The sequence below is a fragment of the Ambystoma mexicanum genome, chromosome 5p (genome assembly GCF_040938575.1).
Source record: "Ambystoma mexicanum isolate Mex_15411 chromosome 5p, UKY_AmexF1_1, whole genome shotgun sequence".
NCBI classification, from domain to species: domain Eukaryota; kingdom Metazoa; phylum Chordata; class Amphibia; order Caudata; family Ambystomatidae; genus Ambystoma; species Ambystoma mexicanum.
This window is the reverse complement of record NC_090930.1, coordinates 241,616,444-241,637,552: the sequence shown is the minus strand read 5'-3', so window position 1 is coordinate 241,637,552 and position 21,109 is coordinate 241,616,444. Positions and strand designations below refer to the sequence as shown.

The following is a 21,109-nucleotide window of genomic DNA, read 5'->3' as shown; positions in this document are numbered from 1 at the left end:
TATTCTTGCCCTATTCTGGCCACCGCTCCCAGGATTTGGTTAGAAAATAAGTAGTGTTAGAATATCAAAAATTTGGTTTGTAGAAGTATATTTCTTATAGACGTCATCTAAAGCTCACATATATTTAGTGATGGTCTCTATATTTCTATCCTACCAGCCCATATGATCCTGAGCATGATTCAATTGTACATCACTAACCTTATTCTGTTCATGGGATTTCCCTTGCAGACGTCTTCTCTTAAGCTTCAGCAAGGTGCGGTCACTAAAGTCAGTGAATTTCACTGACATCTCTTCCGTGGTATTACAAATATCCACACCACCATAAAAGTACCCAATAATGGACCAACTATCACCAATAGACCACATCTTAGCTGCGGGAAGATCTCCTTCAACAGACCCAATTAGCACTTCTAACCCCAAATTCTAAAAAAATGTGAACCATAAACACGCTGTAACCATCAGTTTGGGATGCTAATTAACACCTGTTTATACTACCACTGCCCCATTGTTGTCTGTACACAATCAATGGAGGGAGAGTTCAAATCTCCCCCAATTAAAAGGTCATAAAGACATGAAATGTGTCCTCAGAACAGATCGCTTCATACATTGCCAGTTGCACAGCCTCTGTACAGGTACCCCGAGGGGGATCATATAAATGTAAGACCAAAATGTATTGGCCATCACACAGCACAACAGAAAATTAGGTTTTGCAGTCGATGTCTCAATTTCTCTAGCCCAAAGGTTTCTAGGAAACAGGGTCAGCAGTCCACCAAATCGACGGCCTTCACTACCTTTGTTAGCAGATTTGGCAAAACTTGTATAGCCATCAAAAGCAGCCCCCTTTAACCAAATCTCCTGGAGTAATATGTCACAATCATTAATATCATAAGTGGAGTCAACCATCAAAAGTAAATGGGAGTGGCCTCTTGTATTCAAGGAATAAATAGTTACATGACTTTTAGGAGTATTGTTTGGGCACAGATTAAAAAAAAGACAGTAACTATTCCCAACACGCTTCTGCTGTAGCATCCACTGAAACAACTTGGACTACGGCCTTGGCAAGCTGGATAGGATAATTACTTCTTGGAGGTCTACCAGTATCTGATATTGGGCCCCTAACTTTACTAGAAATCAACAAGACACCGGACCCGCTGCCACCTCATCGATATCATAGCCCCAATTTAATAAAGACTGAGCATTATCCCTAACCAGAGCTGCTATGTCCTCATCTATACAATGAACACTAGACACCACTGAGTTATAACCATCGAGCTATTCTACATAGTCCAGGTCCCTGCTAATAAGAACTCGCAGGGTTGGTAACGGACCAAAAAGATCCAGCAAAAACTGCTTATTTTATCGCTGCCTGGCCCTCATCAAAAGGTCTGGAGATGGTGAAAGACGATGACGGAAGTCCACTTCTGTTCACAACTGGAGCCAAGGACGGCTTTCTTCCCCCGTAGATGTATCTTATTTTATTTTTAGCCACCGCCACTATCCTGGAGGAACAGGAAGAAACATCAAGAGAGTCTGCCACAAATGATACACCTTGCAAAGAAGTAACTTTCACATATGCCTGACAACTTTTTCACCACCAAGTTTACTTACTTTCCTTTTTAATTCGCCATTTAGAAGTCAGGAAGTCAGTTTGCCCCCCTAGATTTCTTTGTCTACTGCCTTCTGGCTGTCTTTCTTCAGTGGGGGCACTGCTTTAGTGGTACACTCAAACTCCTTCAACATATTCAGACCCGGGACTGATGGGAATTACCAGCCATCTTTGCACTTTTCTCATTCTGCTTTTTTGTTTTTTTACTTCTGCCTTTTCTAGGAAGTACCGAGTTATAAAGTGGTACAAATATTGTCTCCAACTCCACCGGGGCAGCAGGCAATCCCACCACAGTTGACTCATGTTGGGCCGTGGATACCTGGCTCCTCCCCGTCGTTATAGGAATCCTATTAGACTGACCATTCAAGTGCGTTTTGGGAGAGTTGCTACTGGTGGCCTGATTAATATCGGCCTTCACTACGAGCTGTTCCAATGAGTCTGTTTGCGTGATGCATTAGAAATGAAATTGCAAAGTTTCAAAAGGTGTTTCAGTTCAAAATTCATAGCTTCATTTTGCAGCAACTGACTGCCATTCACACCCACACTCAAAGAGCCTTTAGGATCTTCCATTCCATCACCACCCTTGACTATCCGCTTCTCGTAAAGAGTGCTCTACAAGGCTGGTAAGATGCTGGGAACTGGAGAGCCTATGGCTCCGCCCTGAGCCATGCCCTTCGGTAGATTTAATTTTGTTAATCGCAATCAAAGGTACCAATACAGTAGAGAGTTGTTATTATCAATATCTGATGATGCATTTCAGGCTCCGGTACATGGTCCATAATATTGTCAGGAATGGACGATAAATGTGAACTTTTAAAATATTTGATAATGTAATAGTTCTATTTTCATAAGCAAACGGTACAATGCAATTAGTTTTGAGAATGCACAATGATCTATAACAAGTTCCCAAAGGCACTCGCATGGCGAGGCACTAAGGTCTAATAAATCGCCCACAGTAGAGGGGTCGCACACTCTGCAATACAAAGCAGTCTTGTATTAGATGTTTTCATGATGCATTTTTATTCTTACACAACGTGTGCATCTGGCCTGTGACTGCTAGTGTCGAACGTCATGAGGGTTAAAATTATGAATTGTAACCCATGCCCACTGGCTTGGCGCGAAAATGATACACTTTGCCTCTTAAGTGTGCTATGATGTTTAGGAAGTCAATTCAGCCCCAAGGGCAAGCATCCATTTATTTCAACACACCTTACAGAGTACGTTGTTGGCCCAGATTACACTGCACTGATATTAGCAGTACGGCAACATTTGATCTATTTTTAAAAACACTGGGACATATTAGAAAAGCATCATGACAAGTGCAGTTTGCCATGGTATAACCATCAAGGCAGAAATTCCCTATTTCCAAAGAAAATGTGCACTACATGTTTGCACCTAGTGCTAATACAGAATACAAAAAGTTATCTTTTTTGCACTACGGCAATGTTTGTGTTGATGGTTATACCATGCCAAACTGCACTTGTCATGATGCAATGGTTGTCTAATATATCCCAGTGTTTTTTTTTAAATAGGGCAACATTTGCCCTAGTACTAATACCGTGTAACTTTGCACATGCACCACTGCAAAGTTTCTGTAATCTGGCCCCTGGTTGGTCATTCGTAAAGAGAAATCTTCGTTTAAAGGGCACGATTCATGGAATTTCTTTGTGCGGTACAAAGTGACTTTGCACTGCTGAAAAGTGGCTTTGCACTGTGTAACTGCAAACCCTCCCACCCCTTCTGTACCTTCGTGTATGTCTGACCTGAGTATTTTGCAGTGCTCTGTGGAAGAGAAGAGCCCATACAAGGTGGGCCTAGGCTAGTGAAGCCGTAAACAAAAAATTGCAGGAGGAAAAGAGGGGAAGAAGAAAACACACATGAAAAATAGCGAACATAAGCTGTTACCTGCAACCCCCGAACAGCAGTAACTGCCACTGACATTTTACAATTTGTAGAATTTACAAGGTAATTTACTCTCATATTCATGAAAGTGCGCTTTATTGAGCTGCTGAAGGTGCAGTAATAACCCTAGCTTTTATTTTAAAGCATCATTATTTTTCCATATATAATTATGTCTGCCCAGCTTGACAGGCAGGAGCTGCATGTGTTTCGCATCGGAGAGGCTGTGTCATTGGGTAAATCATTTATGTACTGGTTTCTTTTATTATCAACGGTTGCTACCGCGTGAAATACCGCTTGGTGATGCGGTATGTCCGCACGCGCAATCCCAGCAGACAGCGGCGCAAATCAAACAACAGACCATTATAAAAGGACGCCCTGTCTGTACATTGTCATCATGTAGCATTTAAATGGTGTCTTGGGTTATGCAGCAGGTCTTTATTATGTGTAAGCACTCTGCAGAAGCTACATTTTGATCTCATTTCAACCTTGAATGTGTAGTGCCAAAATGATGTATTTTAAAGTTACAAAGAGATTCATTCTGGGATGTACTTCCTACTTAGGCCCTCTACCCTTCGGAAAGTACGACAATGGTACATGGCCGCCAATGATGCCAATAGAAAGAGCACTAGGACCTCAATGGCCCAGAAACATGAAGTCTGGCCTCCTTGTAAGACAGGAGTGTGCTAAGATATATGTTGCATGAGTTTTCTGCGCCGGGAGGATAGCTCAGGGGCAACGCGCTCATTTTAGCAACAAGACAACACAGTGCAGCACAGGTTCAAATCCCAGGCCCATGCTTAGAAACTGGGTTTCTGGTGTTAGGCGTGTTATAAAAGAAATAGGATAGTATACTATTAGCATGAAAGGTTACACAAACTCAAAAAGGATCTAGAAACAAAAACAGAATACCATTAAGGTTTCAATTCAGCTCAGTGAAAACCATGAGTCAGTTAATTTTGTGTCAAATAAGTCTATTGAGCAGTCAAGGGTAATTAAGTTACTCATAATAACCTATTTGTTAACGGAATAGCCCTATCTGAGAGTGAACGTCAGAGATACTAACTTCTTTTGAAATCAGACGCCCGCTGCTAACATTAGGTTTATTGATACGATCTAATGCTGCAATCTTGCATAGTGCACCTCGTTAACGGAATAGCCCTATCTGAGAGTGAACGTCAGAGATACTAACTTCTTTTGAAATCAGACGCCCGCTGCTAACATTAGGTTTATTGATACGATCTAATGCTGCAATCTTGCATAGTGCACCTCATCCATTCGTGGCCTCATTGCATGTCGCTCGGCAAAAAAAGAAGCGCTGTTGACCTATAGGAGGGGTATGGGGAAAAGCGGGCGTGAGCCCTGAGCCGTAGCTGTGTGCAGGCTGGGAGTAAGGAAGTTCTGACTGCTGGTGCAATTCTTTGTGGTTTGTGGAGGAGGGATTTTTGTGTGTGTGGGTTATCTGTTACAAGGCAGCTCTACCAGAGCATGTTAGCTGCAGGCTTGGGAGGAGGTGGTGGCAGTGCTTAAGATGCAAGCTTTGTCATAGCTCGTTCAGGATGAATGTGCTATTAGTAGGCCTACGTCGGCCATGTCTGAGTTGGTCAGTTGGTGTACGCAGTGTGAAGTGTTAGGAGATAGAGATGTGAGACAGTTCGATCGGTAGGGGAGGGGATCTGCTGTTAATAAAGGCTCCTGTGAGTTGGGTTTCAGGCTAGACTGGCCAGTTTAAGTTCCACTCTGCTGGTGACTCCAGAGTGGCGGGTTTATGTTCTCGAGCTCTTCAGCAAGATTCAGTGTTATTCAAGTCCAGGTTCTGTTGAAAGGCACGCATAGAGAAGACTAACCCAACCAACTCTTGCATTCAGTTGTCGAAGTATACGAAAAAAAGGAGTGGAACTATGTTCCCTGCTGTCCTGCCCCCGCCCCCCTCAAACCCCATCAGGACCCTCCCAAGCGTAATCCAAACCCCCAAACAAACACACCTGCTATTTAAGGGAATTTGCAACTTCTTTCTACACATTTATTTTTAAAATAAAAGTATAGGAATAGTAAAACTTTTTATTTTTAAAGTAGAAGAGCAACGCTCCCGCCCACTTCGACCACCACTTGCAATATTTACCGTTTCGGAATAAACCCTATGGTGTATTCATAGGAGCACTGTCAAACTTGATGTGACCTTAGAACTGTACTCAGAGTTTCTGCTGTAGATTAGTGGGGGCATTGCGACGTGAAATGTGTTCACTGCAAATCCCCAACAGGCAATGACGCTTGAGCCACATACTCAGACAATGCAATAAACAAGAGCATTAGCCCGGCACATAGAAACGTATCGTATTGACCTCCTGTGCAAAATAACAAGCTGATCCAGCCTGAATGCGGAAACGGAAGACGAGCATCACTCCCTAGATCCGGAAGCCTAGGATTTACGTGACCTCTTCACCCAGAGCTCGCATAATGCGGGAGTTTGTGCCGTGAACAGTGGCGTTGCTAGGGGGGGGTTTGGGGAGGACAGCGCCCCCGTGAAACCCTGTGCCCCCCTTGTGCCCCCCCACCTAAGACGAGCAGTGACCATGTTCTCCCCCTACATTTGTCTGTGCCCCCCTACTTTTGTCTTTGGCCCCCTCTGTGCCCCTCCTAAATTTGATTCCTGGCGCTGCCACTGGCCATGAACTCCCATTCATATTAATTTCAATGGAATCCAAGATGCAATTAGCAGAGTTGGCTGCTGGAGAGATACAGAAGTTGTTTAGTCGAAGCCTGTATCATTTCCGCCGCCCCTCATAGACGAGCCTGATGTGATGAAGTGCTTTGGGGGAGCAGAGGAAATTGTAAAGCCGGGAATGCCTAATTCTGCGGCGCCAAAGGGATGCGCGGCAAGTGATGGAGCGCATCCTTTACAGCTGTGATGACAGCTCTAATAACAGGAAATGTATGCAACGAAAACGGGTTCCTACTTCTTCACAGGAGTTCAGTTTAACCCTATACTTACCTCAGTGATGATGTTTCACTTACTTCGGTGGCCCAGCCATATCTGTTCCCGAAACAGGACAACACTTATGCACGCTGCCCGGGCTGATAGCCGCTTAAATACGTCTCTTAAGGTGGATGGCCAGCTGAACATGGAAGTGCGCTTTACTGTAACATAACCCATTTGCATTTCACTTTACAATGTCCGTGTGGTTTACCTCTTGGCAGAGCGCCAATCCTGATTTCTGATTGTTCGGTTAAGGCGCATGCCTCCCAGGCCATTATTTACACAGTTTGCATTGTACAAAGTTGTGTTAACTAAATGCTGACTGGTGGCAGCGATTCTGTGTTTACTGGTTGAAAGTAAGGCTAACGGATTTAAAGGGCCTACCATGCTCGTCTCAGCAGTCGACCGTTCATTACATGGCTCTGTTATGAGTGGCTAGCCATGAATGCTTGATCTTCGGAAAATGTGATCCTCCTTTTTCACTCTGGAGTTGTAGCTTCCACAATTTTAACCTTGGCTTCTTATCCTCCCATCAAAATGATTGGATCATACCACCAAGTTGTTTCAGCAAAGATTTTCTAGGCGGATGGGGGATCCTCTTCATTACATAAGTTATGTTTGGTGCTGCTGTCATTTGTACTGCATTTACATTTCCACCTAGTGATAATTTAAGGGAATCCCAGTGTTCAAAGTCTGCCGCTACCTTGTATTTTCAACCGCAAGCAAGGGTTGCAGCGAGAACTCTGCGTTGACTAAATTCCTAAAGTCTACCTGGAAAGATATAGCACGTCTCTAGGAATGGATTCCTCGTCTATTTAGCTGAATCCTGCTATTATAAGCAACAACAAATACCCTATTTTGGCCAAATCGGTTACTGGAGGGAGTAAGGATGATTGGTGACCTATTTCAGGGTGGATCCTGGCTTTCATTTTGTGCTTTGAAAGTAAATTATGCTCTGACAGATTGTACATATGGAGAGTTTCGGATGCTAGGAGGAGCTGTTCCATTGGTGGCACTCGGAGATACAGATCTAATGGTTTCTATTGAATGCATGCAGGGGCCAGGAACATTTGGCCTCAGGGTATGCAAACCCCCGAGTAGAAAGTCGAGTGGGAATGATAGACTTTTGGATCCCTGGTCGGAGCGCCTTTAGGAGGATATGAAATTGTCCCATTGGGATGCATTGTGTAGAAATAGCCCACAAATGGCCTTGAACATTGGTGAAAGAGCAAGGCAGGTGAAGTGCCTAAATATAATCTTTTGCACACCAGAACATATGTACAAACAAGGTCTCAGTTTAACTGATGCTTGTTGGGGATGTAGACATTCAAGAGGTTCACTCGAACATGTGCTATGAGAGAGCTACAGAGTGAAAGCATTTTGGAGCAGGATTATGGATGTGATGAATACAGTTCTCGGTGAAAACAGGGATTATGACTGTGGATCCCGGATTTTGGGTGCAGTCACTGAGCTGGAAGATTTGTCGTATCATCAAGTAACTTGGATGTTAAAGGCTTCAATGGTTGTGAAAAGGATAATCCTGCGTTATTCGAAAATGGCAATAATTGCTTCAAAAGACACTTGGCTAGAGGAAATGTATATGATTTGAAATGTTAAAAAAAGTTCTTATGTAATTGTAGAAGGAACAAATGTTTGATAAAATATGGAGCGGATTTCTGAGTTACGATACAAGATAAACTGATACAGAGGATGAAGTTATAGAGGAGTCTGAACATTAAGATAAGTGCGTTTCAATGATTTGTTGCATAATAAAATACTTTATGTACATACATTTATGTTTTATTTTTTTAATATTTTTTTTTCTCAAGGGGGTTGTTAAGATGTGAGGGGGATACTTGATTTTATTCACTATTTTTGTTTATAGGAAACGGGTTTTGTTGATTAGTTAGGTTTATGTAATTACTTGTATTGCTAAAAACGGAATGAAATAGTATGTAAAAAAAAATGATTCTGTGTGTACTGGTCATACACTCTAAGAAATTAGTGTTGGTACTTTATTTGGTCCTGGAGAGTATAAATGTTATTAATGAGCAATTCTGTAGTGGGGTCAGGGATTGCATTACAAAATGATCAAGGTATGTATCATACCATGGAACATGGATACATTGCATCTCTGAAATAAAAAAATGTGCATACTGTAATGCGCCATCACTACACCCAATCCACTCAACAGAGGATCGCAAACAACAAAGTTAACACGCCCTTTGCTGCAGATAGTAAACTCATATAATTCACTACCTATTTTTTTTAATATCAGATGCAAAATTAGGACCAGTATTTGTAGGTAGACGAATCAGAAGGCACACACTTTAAATTATTACTTCCTAATAGAGCCCAAATGGCCTACTCCTTACTCTTCCCATGGCCCTGTGCTCAGCTTGTTTGCCATGGTGCTGCCCAATGCACAATGGCTGAACGTTATGGCATTCAGTGTGGGTAGATTACTGAGCTAGGTTCCTGCCCAGGTGCACAATGCCTGACAGTCACAGAATTCAGTGCGAGTAGATTACTGAGCTAGGCTCCAGCCTAGATGAATAATGGCTGACAGTCACAGCATTCAGTGTGGGTAGATTACTGAGCTGGGTTACAGCCAAGATGCATAATAGCTGACAGTCACAGCGTTCAGTGTGGGTAGATTACTGAACTAGGTTACTGCCCAAATGCATACTGACTGACAGTCACTGTACCAGGTGTATAATGGCTGACAGCCACTGCATTTACTGTAAGTAAAATACTGAGCTATCGTCGACTCAAGATGTACAATGGCTGACAGTCACAACATTCAGTGTGGTTAGATTGTGGTTAGGTTATTGAGCTAGATTCCATCCCAGATGCATAATGGCTGACATTCACAGCATTCAGTGTGGTTAAATTACGGAACTAGGTTACACCCCAGATGTATACAGGGCTAGGGTTGGGCCCAGATGGACAATGAAAGAAAGTCATGACATTAAGAATGGGTAGATTATTGAACAAGGTTCCAGCCCAGATACATAGTCACAGCATGTGGGTAGATTACTAAACTAGGTTCCTGCCCAAATGCATAATGGCTGACAGTCACGGGATTCAGTGTGGTTAGGTCACTGAGGTAGAGTTGAGCCCAGATGCACATTGATGGACAGTCATGGCATTCATTGTGGGTAGATTGCTGAGCTAAGTTCAAGCCCAGATGCATAATGGCAGTCACAGCATTCAGTGTGGGTAGATTGCTGAGCTAGGGTCGAGCTCTGACTGTCATGGCATTTCGTGTGGGTAGATTACTGAGCTAGGTAACAGCCCAGATGCATAATGGGTGACAGTTACGGCATTAATTGTGGTTAAATTACGGAACCTGGTTACAGCCCAGATGCATAGCCACAGCATGTGGGCAGATTACTAAACTAGGTTGCAGCCCAGATGCATAATGGCTGACAATCACGGAATTCAGTGTGGTTAGGTCACTGATCTAGAGTTGTGCCCAGATGCACATTGATGGACAGTCATGGCATTAATTGTGGGTAGATTGCTTGCTAGGGTCGAGCCCAGATGCACAATGTGGGGAATTTAAAATTCATGTATGCTTTCGAAATGCTGTAAAGTAGGTCATTGCCAGTAAACAGTTCTTGAAACATGGGTGTTCCATCTAAAAGGGTGCCTTTTTCATATTTGATTTAAAACCCCAAAAAGTATTTAAAAATGAAGAAGTACACAAACGCATTGAAACAATAAAATGAAGCAATGTTTTCATTTCGTTTAAAAAAAAAATGAATGAGCAAATTGTTATTGTTCTCTTGCTGGGGGAGTTAACGTTTCCAGCACATAACTCATTTTTTTGGATCGACCAAATAAAAGGTCAACCTGTGAGGATTGTTTGGCAAAGATCCTCTGGAAAATCTACTTCTCGTGCAAAGGCTGACTATGCAGTGTAGGGGTCTGCACTCTCTGGATGCCCATGTGTTTTGGACTGCAATACCCAGCAGCCCTCGACAGTATAGCCATTGATGTGGGACCATGGGAGTCCCAGTCCAAAACCTCAGGAGAGCAAGTTGGCAGCCCCCTTGCTGTAGAAATTAAAATGAAAGACTTTGCAATCATGTTTTTAGGAACAACTGTCATATTTGTGGAGGTGACCTAGCAGCTAAAATTATTTCAAATGTTTCGCGAAAAGAAGGAATTTGTAGTGAAGAGGCAGATAGATGAGGTGAGACCAGAGAGAATTCTCTGCAACTCCAGTCCATTGTTGCAGTCCCATTGCTGACCTTTCCAAGATTCGAATTGAAAACTGAAGTTTGCTCATACATCGCTGGCGCGGTTGCTTAGATCACTGTGCTATCTTGCCGGATTTCCAGTTGAGGTTAGCAGTAGCAGGGTGTAGAAATCAGTACAATTCAATATGAATGAGACTGGACGACTGTTTCTGATGTCATTTCACGGCAAGGTTCCATTATTTACTGCAGTTTGCTTTCTCTAACACGTCCGCTAGTTTGAGAAGGATTCCGTGTCCCCGAATGACACTCCTCGTCTTCCGTGACGATGCAGCGTCATTTCTCATAAAAGGTGACACTGTTTGCTTATCAAGCCTGAATGTGCTTTGTGGCGTGCTTCTTTATGTGCGATTGCTCCTTTCTGAACTGTGCACATCTGTTCGAATGTCAAAATAACATGATTCATCGCACAATTAAGTGGAGTAAATTTAGATTTGCGAGACAAAATGCAAAATGAGGCTAAGTTTGCATATACAAATTTGCCAAGCTGGATTTATAATTCAATTTCACATTTGTGTTATGGTTTTCTCGACGTTGGGAACGATTTACAAGCAGATGTAAGTGTGTAAAGCAGCCTTTTTTTCATAAGATCATCTGATACAAAACATCATTTTAGCATGCAAAGAACTTGCATCTTAAACAGAATTTGCATACTTTTAAGATGCAAAATTGCCAAACGGGATGGGCTGGGATGACGCAGAGAGGCAGAATGAGGCTTTTAGTGGTGGTGGTGTTGTAGGGAAATACACTCCTTTAGAATGATGTTAAATGTGATTAGCATTGAAAATAGAGAGGATATCTTCATAATATTCCTCCCACACCATCACATCCTTCTTTGGGTCTGACTGTAGATTGCAACTGAATCCCAATGCACCCAGACAGACAGATACTCTCTGTGTCAAGTGAAGACAATATTCCAGACTTAACTCTGAAAATAAAGCTGTTCTCTGTTGTTTTAACTCTCAGTGCACCTGAGCCAGACTGACACTCTAAGCTGCTGACGTTTCATTCTTCTTAGAACTCATACCATTGCAAAACAAAGTCAGTTTCTGTCCTTTTTTGGATTTGTTTAGACAGTCAGGGTGGCATTTCGAACAGAAAGAGTTTACATAGGATAACGATTCAGATGATGGAAGCAGTCTGGGGGCCTCATTACGAGTACGGCGGTAGGGAGTTAACAGCACCGGTAAGGATGCCGGTGCCGTTAACCCCCTACCGCCACATTCCAAGGTCCCTTAGCGGGAGCCGCTAAGGGACCATGAAGCTAATAACGGGCCTGCAAATAGCGGGCCCGTTATTAGCTTCTTCCCCATTCCCATTGAGCCGTATGGGGGCTCGAATAGGAATGTGGAATGGTATTCAGAATGGGGACTTACCGGGTCCTCCAAGGTCAGAATGACCCAACTACCCGGACCAGACACGACTTTGGAGGCAGCCATGGTGCTAATAGCACCATGGCTGCCTCCAAAGTCATAATGAGGCCCTAGGTCTGGGGTGCCTGTACAATATGCAGTGTTTCATGGTTGTTGGTAACTGGTGATGATGGAGTAGATCGAACCAGAAACAGAGACCAGGTACATTAACAAATTGACAGATGTAAATAGGATGCACATGCAGTGCTGCTGAAATTGCTTGTGTTTAAGTTACATGAATATTAACATATTTACATGAATGAGTGACATAGTGTTAAGGGTGCTATGCGTGAAGTGTTTGGCTGCGAGTAGGAGATCCCCCCTTGCTAGCTTGCAGGTGGCGCTTATACCAGCTTTTGAAGACTTCCGCTGTTGGGCTGCTTTAGATGGCTATATGGAGGGCATTACAGTGAAGGATGCTAGTAGGGAGTTGGAGCAGAAGTGGGAAGATGCAGGAGAAGGGCATGGCACAGAAGGTTGAGGGGAGCAGTGGACCTTAGAGAATGTGAGGAGAGGAAAGAGGGATGCAGTCAATCAAGTATTGGGGTGCCAGACCATAGATAGATTTGAAGACAACACATGGGAATTTGAGGAGGGAGTGGGTGTGCATGGAGATCCATCCAGCAGTAAGTGGGTCGAGGTGGCTGTGGTTCTGGGTAGGTTAAAGAAGAAGGTGCATATAGTGAAGGTGATGGCTTTGTTCAGAAAGGCGAAAACATAATGGGAGAGGCTGAGAGATAGATTAGAGCATAAGCCAAGTGTGCTGAGTGATAGGGCGGAGGTCAGGCTCATGGCTGTGTAATGGGAAATATTCAACCCCACCTCACCATAAGGTGGGGGTGAATCCTTCTTATATTCTGGAGGTTGAACCTGGCTATGGTGGCCATGGAAGTGATACATCAATAGAGTCTGGGGTGATGGATAGAGGAGATGATGGGTAGGAGATGGGAGATGGGAAAGTAGAGTTGGCATTGGAAGACAGGTGAAAGATAACTTACTTTTTGGAGGGGGTTAGACCAGGCAGAGTAGAGTCATCCTGGGCTGGAAAGCTGTGGGCCAAATGGTGATGTGTTCTGGGTAAGCTTAGGTGAAAGAGCGAAATCAGAAAATGGTCTTAGTGTCATCGACAAAGAGAGAGTATTGAAAGGTAAAGACTTGCATGAGTTTTGCAAGGGAAGATGTATAGTGGGTGAGGCATTTCGGTCCTAGGTCTAAGTCTTGGGGTAAGCCAAATTGGATGGGATTGAGGGAAGAGGACTTTAGAGTTTCATGAAACTGCTGAAATTGCCAAGTACTGGGTAGGCAGGTAGTAGACAACCCAGTCAAGGACAATGTTCTTGAAGCGGAGGAAGGAGAGGGCTGGAAGGAGAGAATGATGACAAACTATGCTTAACGCAGGAGAAGATTGAGTATCAGAAGGATGAGTGAGATATGACAAAGCTGAGTGATTGACAGAAAGTGGAGGGGAGTTTCATTGTAGTGTTAACTCTGAAATCCTGATTGGAGGGGATTACAGAGTGTGTGACTGTTGAGATATTTCACAGTGCACACTTGAGGATTTTGGAGTTGTGTAGCACGAGAGAGACAGGTCTATATAGCGTTTTTTTTTGGGGGATCAGCAGTGTTATTTTTCATAATGGGAATGACAGTGGATATATCGCAAGCAGGGAAGATACTGCTGGGGACAGAATGTTTTAGGAGGGTGTTAATGGTACAGATAAGACCAGTGACACGCAAGGAGATGCCCCCAACAGTCCCAAAATGAGAAAGGACATATAGCATACACAGAGAGGGAATGTAGTAAGTGGCAGCATAGTTATGTAGGGTACATATGAGAATATTGAACATGACAAGAGGACTGCCATTTTGAGCAAGCAAGGTCCTGAAGGATTTGTAGTTAGAATACACAGCACAGTAAATTGTTGGATAGAGATTTTGTCGGTCCATGACGCTGTTTGGAAGGCTGAGGATGTCACGGTTGAGAAAGGAGGGAGGGTGCGATAAGGAGCTGAAACCACACTAATTGCTCATCCCATGGTTTCAGCCTAGATATACAACACTTAGTATGTTTATGTTGAGAGCAGAGTAAAACACACAAAGGTTTGATCGCTAGATGCACATAGTAATATTGCCAAGGACACTATCGTAAAATGAACACATAGCGCCCCCATGGTAGAAGAGGTTTAGTGTGCACACAAAGAACATGGTACCAAGATGAATAAATGGAAGAAGTGGACCTTGCACATTTGCCCCGCACCACGATAAAGTAACAATTTTGATTCAATTATTTCATGTATCTCCAAGCAACAGTGTGTGCCGCGAGGGAGGAAATGACAAACTGTCCAAGGTTAGCAAACTGTCTGGGAGATTGGGGCCCGGTGTGAGAAAGCAGGATGGGGGTATGTTTGTTATTTTTGAGTTGTTGTTGACAAATGCAACATCCAACACCGGATGAGAACCATTGACCAATGGCACAATCGGTTTGTGATAGGGTCAGCACATTATGGTGCCAACCAATAAAAGATTACCCTGAAGATGTTAATGAAGTGACGTCTCCTCGAGAGGAAAGAGCCCTGGCGGATCCAGAGTTTAGGGACTGAGCAATGAACATTTATAATAAATATAATAATATGGGTGTTTGTTTCTTATTATCCAATCAGTAGGCTGTAATATTGTTTTTTTTTTTAAATTATGACAATGTACTGTGTTTGGGTTATAACCCCTGATGTAGCAGAAGTTTTTTGAGAATGTCTTTTACCATCTTTCAGGTGAGAAATTGTATCAATAAAGTAACTAAAGCTGGTTCTTCTTGCACTTTGATTTGCTCCATTATTTTTCCATATTTTTCGATAAGTGAGTGTTGGGGGGTGCATGAATTCAAGGGGGAGGTGATGGGTTCAAGATCTTTAATCATTTGTGATTCAAAGGAATCAATGGGAGCACAGTTTGGCTGAATGGGATAGGGGTGGGAATTCAGTTAGAAAGGTGGCAGAGAAGTGTTATGGGCAAAAAAATGGGTTTGAGGAATATCTCACATTGAGATAATCTTGGTGGAAAAGATGCAAGGCTTCAGCAGAGAAGGAGTATAGGGAGTGAATCTTGGAGGGGGAATCACGGCCTGCAGGGTCTTGAAAGGTTTACTGGAGAGTGTATATAAGGTTTGCATTGTAAGTGAGTGGCAGAGTCAAGAGCATTAGTAAAGGCAAAGAGTCTCTGCAATTGTCAAGAAGAGTATTGGAGTGGTTTTTATGGCCTCGTGTAGGTGGATGTACATTGCTGTCCTTAGCTGTGGAGGGCTGGGGAGATCCATGGTTGGACGTAGTGGTAAAAGTGGGTGAATAAATGAGCAGTGTAGTGGCAGTCAATGGAGGTAGCCAGAGCATCATTGAATTCAATGAAAGTGAGTATAATAAAGTGGATAGGAGGAGGTGAAAAGGCAAAGAGGCAGGACTTGACCTGGTTGATATTGGGGTGTGAGAAACATCTAGTCATGTTTGCATTTCTTTGGTAACTTCAAAAGAATAGGGAGGGGACAGGAAGTAAGAACAACAATTGTGAATTGGATACTTTTGGGGTCCGTGGGAGAGGGATGTCAGCAAGCCGATAAGTGCAAGAGTCAGTGTAAAGTCAGTGTGGAAGGCAGCAAGAAGAACAGTGCCATCAGGGTTGATCCAGGGTTCAGTGACACATATCACAAAATGTTCAGGTAGAAAGGAGTAAAAGTGATGAGTGATGAAAGATGTTTAGTTACAGAGGAATTGGCCATTTCAGAATCCAAGAGCTAGGTTAGTTGGGGGGAAAAAGCATGGAGAGTTAGAAAGGGGAGCAGTGGGAGGTTGGCATTTAGGGTAAATAAGATCAATGCTGTATTGGTAGGGGAAGATGGATTCAGGGTGCCGCTTGGAGGGGTGAAGAGATAGGGAGGAAAGAACACGGATGGGGCAGGGGAAAAGGAGGGATAGAGAATAAGTGTACACGGAGAACAAGACCCCATTAAAGGGTGAGCGGACAGTGAGGAGGAGACGTAGGAATTGATGGAAGCATGGTTGATCGAGGAAGTAGGAAGGTATAGAGGGTGGGGTAGACACAAGGGAGGGAGAACAGATGTACATGGTTAGGCTGTTTATCTATTTATCTACTTAGGTGGGCCAATAGTGATTATACTATGGGGGATACCTGTGGTTGGAGCAGGGTAACAGGTATGGCGATTGTAGGGCATGTGTCAGATCTGTATGTAACCAAACATAAAGGCATTGGTGTCGATCTATAACAGATCCTTAGATTCCTAAAAATGCAATGCTGGCATGCAGTTTAAGACAAGTGCTTTGGAGAACAAACGTTTAATGAAGTAATGCAGTTTGATCTTGGGCTTTAGGCAGCTAAACTACAATGGTGTGATGCAGTCCACAAAAGTGTCTTAGATGACCAAAAATGCAATGGTTTAATACAGTTCAAAATAGGAACTTAGATGGCCAGAATGCAAGGTAATGTACATTGAATTATACTTCGGTGGTAAGTAAAGGAAGGGGATGAGGGTAGATCCAAGCAATAGTCAAGTTAAAATACCTTTTACACTGTAGGAGATATGTGATATGTTGGATAGATGGGATGAAAAGAGAATGGGTGAGGTCCAGTGCCCACCCAGATGATAACAGGAACAAACAGTACCATCATTTCTCTGTGCAGTCCTTTGCTGTATATACCAGGCACAGATGGCACATGGGCTGCAAGGCAAGGGCCAATAAGAGAGCGTCCTGATTCAAAATATTTTGCTTCAAATAGGACACTGTTCCATTAGCACAAAGATTCCTCTCATGTGTTGAATGTTCATATTAATAAAAAAAACACTTTATTTAAAGAAGCAACAATCAGGTGTTTGTGCACAGTGAGAGGCAAGCTGTGCTCAGGTGTGTGCAGAAATGCGCAGTGATTGGATTGAGGACCCCAAACATGCCTGGCTTGTGGTGCACTCACAACATTTTGGATATGGAACTGCAAACCTCAGTGTCTGCTTTGAGAATGGTAGGACAATAAATTGGCCTATTGGATGAGGGGACTGGGTGAGGGGAATGACCATCAAAGTAAATTGATTGCAGGTGATATAAACACATATGTGTAAGAATGAGGCAACCGGGTGAGTTTGACATACACAAACACAACTTTATTAGGTGTTGGAGCAGAACATGATAGTGACTGGATTCAGAACTAAACATACATATTCTGGATGCAGCAGCAAAAACTCAGTCAACTGAGCAAGGGTGAGAGGATGCTTTTGCAGCATTTCAGACTTCTCTGAGATTTGAGTGCTCTGATTGGTTATCACACCCACGCAACATACATGATTAACGAAGGATGTAACTGACAATGGTGGGTGCAAATCGTCAAATTAATGACTTCAGTAGCCCAAGAAATTCCAAAGAAGAGTACCAATATACTCACACTTTGCAGATATTCACAAATACACTTTGGACCTGGTTTACAAAAGTGTTCTTCAATGGGAAAGATCTGATTGAAAAACACTCCATTACTTATTTTTGTGACTCAATCCCTAGTATTTAGATGTAGCTGCTACTACCATTAACTATTTTCGTTTTCATACAGAGATATCACTTACTTGAACTTTCGCAAGTTATGACCCGGACAATCTGGTTACTGGCCATGACCATGAGGGACCGACAAAGGGCTTAAAGTGGGAATGGCCACCAGGAACCGGCTAAGTGGTAGGGTTTTTTGAAATCAGGATAGGTTTGAAAGGGGAAGAAAAATCTGCTTGTGGCTACAGCCTGAAGTGCTGGATATGATTGCGGTAAACATTTGTGAGGAGCATCAGCAATGATTACAAAGAATGGTTTTGCAAATCTGTCCTGTGTTTTATTGTTTTTATTGTTTTTAAAGTGTCAAAATGGAAGTAGAAACAATAGTGATAGAACCTTTGTGCCTGGGCAATGGGCCTGGCCTGGCCCTGAGCAAGGACAATTGTTGCTCATTGGGGGATTCAGCATGGCCAAAGCCCTAGGTTTGAATGGGAAAACATTTTCTGCTTGCAGCTACAGTCTGAAGTGTTGGACGGAATAAGAGCAAACCTGCATGAGGAGCATCAGCAAGGACCTGAACGCATGCTTTTGGAAATATGCCCTGTGGTTTATTTTTTTTTAAAGTGTCAAAACAAAATATAAGTACAAAAAATAGAGATAAAACTTTGTTGCCTGAGCAGTGGGTATGGCCCTCGGCAAGGAAATCTGTCTACTCTGATTTGCCTATTGGGGAATGCAAAGCCCATGATCCATGGATTGTGGCAACTGGCCAATGGCTATTGGTCACAAAATGAGGGAATAGTGGACACTGAACTATGGACACTGAACTAGGAAGCAGGGTAGGTGTAGTGGATATGAGCCTCATGCTGTAGGCAATTCAATGATGATTTGCATCCCCATTATGATGTGCTGATAACGACACACGTAAGCATGTGTTGCAAAACATATGTTTGTTAAAGTAGGTTTATAGTTATTTCATATATGTTAGAAGAGGAATTATTAATAATGTATATACAGTGATGTAACAGCATGAAACATTTTCACTTATAAAAACCTATTAAATTGACAGAAACAATTTTTTTAAAGGGACATTATGGTTAAGATGCATCCCACCCTTTGGACTCCTCAGCCCTAGCTGTTAGCCAGTGGCCTCCCACCTTGGCATCCCTTGGCACTACCCCATTCGGCTTCCATGACAACTTGCCCAGCCGTGCTGCCCCTTCTTTTTATGCACTTCTCTCACTGTATAATGCATAATTGCATTTATAGTAGCACTTCGTACAATGTTTGTTAAATAAGTAAGGGCAATGCAGATGCACATGATATGTAGAACATGGTAAGTGGAAGTTTAATATGTTGATAGGGTTATTTGTCGAGGTTTTGGGAGTGATTGGTGGATGGATGTGTGACTGTCCAAAAGCAGGCAATGAGGGAGTATTAGAAATATGAAAGTAAAAAGGGTAGAAGGGTTGTGTTGTGCAATGGTGTGCACATACCTAGTTTGTACCTACTCCAACGAGGGAGTGTTACAAATATAAAAGTAAAAAGGGGACAAGGGCTGCCCAGTGTGATGGTGTGCACGTGCCATCTGCGTCTTTTAATGATGATGCATGGCCTGGAAAGGTGACTGCAGAGACTACAGATAGTTATAAAGGTGCATGCAAAAGTATTTGGGACAGAAAATTGTTTCTGTCCTTTTATGTTTTTCCCTAGTATGCAATTGTCCTTTATTTACATTAGTATAATATAAAATGCTAATGGAAGTGTTGGAGAATCTAATTAAGTCTAACTACTTTACTGAGAAATGTAAAGTAGATGAAGTCTAAAATATTATTTGTTTTAGTTCTATGTTTTAGCTGTGAAAGGTCGTTCCTAAAGGACCTTTCTTTTGGTGTTACATCACTGTATATAAGATATTCATAATTCCAGTTTTCATATATATGAAAGAACTACAAACCTCCTTTAAGAAACATATTTTTTGCAACTTATGCCTGTCGTTATCAGCAGCACATGCTGGAGGTGGAAATCATTCTTCAATTGCCTATGGCACAAGGCTCAACCATTACCCCAGCCAAACCAAACCACCCCTATTATTCACTGCACCTACCCTGCATCCTAGCTCAGTGTCCACTATATCGTAATATATCGTAATAATTTAACCAATGGCCAGTGTTCAAGTCTTGCACTGGGGAATGGGCTTCAGCCATGCCACATTCCCCAATGAGTAAATCAGAGTACAGATTTGCCTTTGCGAAGGGCCAGGCTGACTATCTTGCTAGGATAGCTCAGGGGCAATGTCCTCGCCTTGGAAGCAAGACAATGCAGAGAAACACAGGTTTGATCCCCGGGTCCACGCTTTGAAACCTCAGGCCGTGTAATAAATTCACTGAAACAACCTTAGCTAAGGTGCAGTTAAGTTGCACAGATTTAATGCAGCAAAACACTTGAAATTCAGTGGATGCGGGAAGTCATGAACAGCTTAACTCATAATGCTATGTTGCCGATAATGCTATGTTGCATGTTCTTGTGAATCCCTTCTCTTATAATATGTATGTGCTCATAGGTTTTGCAATGGGAACGCGCCAAATTAAACTGGTCATCACTTCCCACATCTGCTGAATTTCAAGGGTTTTGTTGTGTTAAATCAGCACAACTTAACTGCACCTTAACTAAGGTTTTTTCAGTGCATTTCAAGGGTTTGGTTATACCCTATTTTTTTTTATGGGCCACTAGCCTTGGCTTTCGGCCGTGTCCACTGTACATGTTCTCCCAATATATTCCTTTTGGACCCACTAGGTGGGTATGGCCAAAGGCTGTGGCCACTTTACATGTCTTTCAGGCCCACTAGGCCTGGCCAGTGAGCACGGCCTTCAGCCCTGCCCACTGTGTATTTTGAAACCCTACCGGGCCACTAACTATGACCTTCAACAACAATTTTGTTTGCATAATATCAGCCAAATCTGTCATGCAAGTCAAAATATATTAGCAATTCAATTTATTTTCAGTTTTCCTATGGAACTTCATAATCAACTTAACTAGGTCGCTGCTGTATATATTCATTCTCTCTCTCCCCTTCTCTCTCTTATGTTCTCTCTGTCCTCCTCTCCCTCTCTCAATGTTTGTTCTCCTTCGCACAGTCTCTCTATACTTGACTCTGTCACTCCCTTTTGTTCTTTCCTCCTCACATTCCCTCTCTCTTTCGCTCACACTTAAACTTTCTTTCTCTACCTCCACCATTCTCTCTCCCTTCACTACAGACTATTCCTTCATTTCTCTCTTTTTCATCTACATTTTATTATTCTCACATGTTGTCTCTCGCATGCTCTCATTCTGCCCCAGTGAGCGGGAGCGGTTGGGAGCGGGGCTCCTCTACTTTTTTTAAGTAAGTTTGACTGTTCCTACACTTTTATTTTAAA

General features: G+C 42.8%; 1 protein-coding gene across 4 annotated transcripts in view; it reads right to left on the bottom strand.

The window, feature by feature from the left end:
- Positions 1-21,109, bottom strand: part of TENM1 (teneurin transmembrane protein 1) — a 2,006,416-nt gene that overhangs the window by 1,023,604 nt on the left and 961,703 nt on the right. The gene's annotated exons all lie outside the window — the stretch shown is intronic.